Source organism: Bos indicus, chromosome 14 (assembly GCF_029378745.1).
Source record: "Bos indicus isolate NIAB-ARS_2022 breed Sahiwal x Tharparkar chromosome 14, NIAB-ARS_B.indTharparkar_mat_pri_1.0, whole genome shotgun sequence".
Classification (NCBI taxonomy): domain Eukaryota; kingdom Metazoa; phylum Chordata; class Mammalia; order Artiodactyla; family Bovidae; genus Bos; species Bos indicus.
Window position 1 is genome coordinate 27,541,833 of NC_091773.1, and position 4,651 is coordinate 27,546,483.

Genomic DNA, 4,651 nt, shown 5'->3' on the forward strand with positions numbered 1-4,651 from the left:
GACTCACCATTCAATATTTTCAAGCAGCCCTTGACAAATTCTTACAGGTGTAACTTTTCCATCAAAAGTATTTTCCTTAATTTTCCCGTTTTGAAGTACCTAAGAGAGGTGATTTGACCTTATTTTTCAAAGGACCATAGGCACCTATGTTTTTCATTTTCACTTGGCTGCTGCTGCTGCTGCTAAGTCACTTCAGTCGTGTCTGACTCTGTGTGACCCCATAGACAGCAGCCTACCAGGCTCCGCTGTCCCTGGGATTCTCCAGGCAAGAACGCTGGAGTGGGTTGCCATTCCCTTCTCCAATGCATGAAAGTGAAAAGGGAAAGTGAAGTCGCTCAGTTGTGTCCGACACTTAGCGACCCCATGGACTGAAGCCCTCCAGGCTCCTCTGTCCATGGGATTTTCCGGACAAGAGTTCTGGAGTGGGGTGCCATTGCCTTCTCCCTTTCACTTGGCTAGTACAGTTAAATTTCCCCAAAGGGACACAAAAAGGCAGACGCTGAAAACAGACGTGTCAGGAAATTAAACAATCAGGTATTCAGGATGGCTGGGGCCAGCAGTGGCAGGGATGTCAACAGCCAGAGAATGTCTTAATATTCATGGAACGAGGGGCAAGGCTCCCAAAATTCCATCTGGGCTTAACTGAGTTGATGATGTGGAAGCCTGGCTGTCGGTAAGAGTCATTTTGGGAGCTTCAAAAAATAGTAACACCCACATCCTACCACAGACCAGGTAAATCAGAATTTCTGAATTAATCTATACCAAAGACACATGAATACCTGTGTATATGTGTGTATATCGGATTTCACACATTCCAGTGGTACAGATACTATGTCAACAAGTGTTATAGAGGGAAATAAGGTGGAAGGGGAGACAGAAAATGTGTGTGTGTTTGGAGACGTTGTAAGTTAAACCTGGGTAGTCAGAGAAGCTCTTCTTGCTTGCTTTCTTATTGCTCTTTTGCATGAAGTTCTTTCAATATGATACCTAACCCTTTCAAAAAGGAAGTCTTGTAATATATCAATGTCAACTTGCATTTACTGAGTCAACATTATCAACATAAGGAACTTGTCTTGAGAGTAAATATTTATAAATTCACATAATTAGGCCTGATAGCTATCTCACAGTTTAAAACAAGCCAGAAAGAAAGTGACTCATTGGAGTTGCTGTTTGCATTATGTGCCTTGTACTGATACATGGCCAATATGTTCTGTAGTTCAGAATATTACTTCCCTTCTAGACTAATCCATCTTGAAGGCGCAAAGTTCATTCAGAGGAAACTATTTTCTTTTAAATTGGAGAAGGAAATGGCAACCCACTCCAGTGTTCTTGCCTGGACAATCCCATGGACGGAACAGCCTGGCGGGCTACAGTCCACGGGGTCGCAAAGAGTCGGACACGACTGAGCAACTTCACTTTCACTTTTACTTTCACTGCCTTTTATAATTACAGAAATATTTGACTTTTTGATAAAATAAAAGGAAAAAATGAACCACCATCTCACTGTTAACATTTTTATTTATTTTCATTTAGTCCTTTTAAACTGTACATACATTTTCCCCCTTTTTTCCTCCCTTTTATGTTTTCAAATGTATGTTGTACAAGCAAGCTATAGTTATAGTACATAAGTATATTTATATATTATATAAGGGTGTACTGTGCTGTGCTCAGTCTCTACAGTTGTGTCCAACTCTTTGCGACCCTGTGGACTATAGCCTGCCAGGATCCTTCTGTCTATGGAATTCTCCAGGCAAGAATACTGGAGTGGGTTGCCATTTCCTTCTCTAAGGAATCTTCCCATACCAGGGAAAGAACCTGTGTCTCTTGTGTCTCCTTCTTTGCAGGCCCATTCTTTACCCACCGAGTAGGTACTACCTAAGTCACTTCAGTCGTGTCCAACTCTGTGCGACCCCAGGGACTGCAGCCCACCAGGCTTCTCCGTCCACGGCATTCTCCAGGCAAGAACACTGGAGTGGGTTGCCATTTCCTTCTCCATTGCATGAAAGTGGAAAGTGAAAGTGAAGTTGCTTACTCGTGTCTGACTCTTAGTGACCCCATGGACTGCAGCCTACCAGGCTCCTCCATTCATAGGATTTTCCGGGCAACAGTACTGGAGTGGGGTGCCATTGCCTTCTCCCACTGAGTAGGTAACCAGGGATTAAACCTGGGCCCTCAAAGTTAAAGCACCAAGTTCTAACCACTGGACCGACAGGGGATTCTATCTTTTTTCTCTCATATTTTCTCTCTTTCCTTCTCACCTGGGTCCTTCCCTCAGACCAGGAACTCTAAATCAGGCTGCATTAGACTTGCCTAAGGGAGCTTTCAAAAATGTACTAACACCTGAGCCACCATATCTGTGAGCATGTCCTGTTCACAGGTCTGTTTTAAAGCTTCCCAGGTGGCTATGTTTGAGATCTGCTGCCTGAGTCATTTGAACAATCTCAGTTCTTTAATGTACAAAACCCCTTCATTTCCTTTCTATCTCCTCCACTTTACAGCCAAATATCTTGGAACGGTTGTTCATACTTGCTGTCTCCTTTACTGTCAGGTTACCCCTAGTTGAAATTTGCCGGGGTCCAGCCCCGGCTGATCCAGGGTATTCAAAGGAGAGACGGCTTCGGCGATTATTTATTTATTTATTTATCAAAGATATAAAGAGTAATAGAATGAGGATAGCTCAGTAGGAAAATTCAGTGGAGAAAAGAAGCTGAGTAGCTTGGTTTACGCGGAAAATCAATATAACCCATGACACCAGGTTAGCTCTGACCACGGAGGCCGCAGGCGCCCTCTCGAATAGCGGAAGGTGCCCCACCTTGGACACCTTCTTGAGTGGGTCTTAGAAGCCCAGGCAAATAAATGGTCGCAGAGGATATCCGCGCTCCAGATGGAGACTCGGCTGGAAGTTAAGGGGAAGAATGACATGGGGAGACCAAGCGTTGGTGAGCAAGGCCCGTAGCTTTATTTTCAACAGGGGTTTTTATACCCTAAGTTACACATAGAGGATAATAGGGGATGTAAAGTCAGCAGTTTTTGATCCTTATCAAAAACCAGGGTTTCTTTCCTGCAAATTTATCGTATACAAATGGTTTAGGTGATCTACATCATCTTCTGGCCAGAAGGCTTATTAACATTTCATGACTCTTGACAAAGACTTATCAACCGTAAGACTTATTTTCTCTAAGAGTAATTATCTTAAGGTTTGGCGCCATCTTCTGAAGATAAAATTGCATTCCTATAGGGCGGATGTGTAATGGGTTTACAACAAAGGAAAGAATTTATTACCTTAAGGGTCTAAAGTTACTAACACCAAGGCCACTACTTATTTTTTCTACATACCAACTATATTAATTAATACACATTCAAGGATACAATTAAGGGGATGTGAAAACTTGGCAACAAGCATTGGCTCATCAATGAAATCTTTTACTAGTTTTATTCTGACAGTTTCTAACTCTCTGAGAGGCTCTAAACTTTTAGTCTCTGGGAGACAGTAAACAATCGTATGCATAGCTGTAGGAGTCCGGGTAAACTTGTCAGGCGAGTTAGAGAGCCATCTGAGGGGTTTGGATTTAAACACTCCTAGTTGCCCAAGAACTTTATTAATTGGAGCTGTAAGTTAACTCTTTGACAGAGAGAGCGAGATGGTGGTGGGGGACAGCCCCCAGTAAAGTCAGAGGTGAGAGCACAAAGCAGTAAAGTAGGCAGACTCTGGTTTTTTGGGGGTAGATGCTCGAGAATATCCGGGGGAACTCCTGAGGCTTGATCCCGCCTTTGCGTATGCCGAGCCTCCTTCCTCATGACCTTTGTCACGAGTGGAATGCCTCACCGGCTCCCGGCAGAAATTTGCTTTCTGCTTCTAACATTTTGAATTCCATAACCTCCTTGTTCATAAAAATCAAGGACACTTCATCCCTGGTTGTACTTGACCTGACCAGGGTATTAGATGCTTGTGGCTGTTCTTTGTAAACCCCTTCATTTCCCTGGCTCCACAAAGCCCCTGGCTCATGGTTTCCTGTTCCCTCTTGCTGCTCTCCAATTATGTGGGTTCGATCTCTGGGTCGGGAAGATCCCCCAGAGAAGGAAATGGCAACCCACTCAGTATTCTTGCCTTGTCCAGAAACCCATGGACAGAGGAGCCTGGAGGGCTAGAGTCCATGGGACCACAAAGAGTTGGGCACGACTGAGTGACTTAGCATGTAGCATGTACCTCCCCATCTGCTTTTTGATGGTGGGCCCCTCCACTCTTCTAGCCTCCATCTTCTCTTCCTCTTACTCTGGTGTCTTCTCTCAAGAATTCCATCTGTTGCCATGGCTCCCACTGTCCTTGGTAAACTGAAGTGTGGCCCAAACACCCCCAAAGCTGCAGATCCATGGAACCAAATGCCTTCTGAACACCAGGTGCTACTGCTGTGTGCGCTCAAGTCATGTTCCGACTCTTTGGGTTCCCATGGACTGTTATCCACCAGGCTCCTCTGTTCATGGGATTCTCCAGGCAAGAATACTGCAGTGGCTTGGCATTTCCTACTCCGGGGGATCTTCCCAACCCAGGGATCGAACCTGTGTATCTTATATGTCCTGCATTTGGCAAGCAGATTCTTTACTACTAGCGCCACCTGGGAAGCCTTCTGAACACCTGAATCACTTAAAAAGA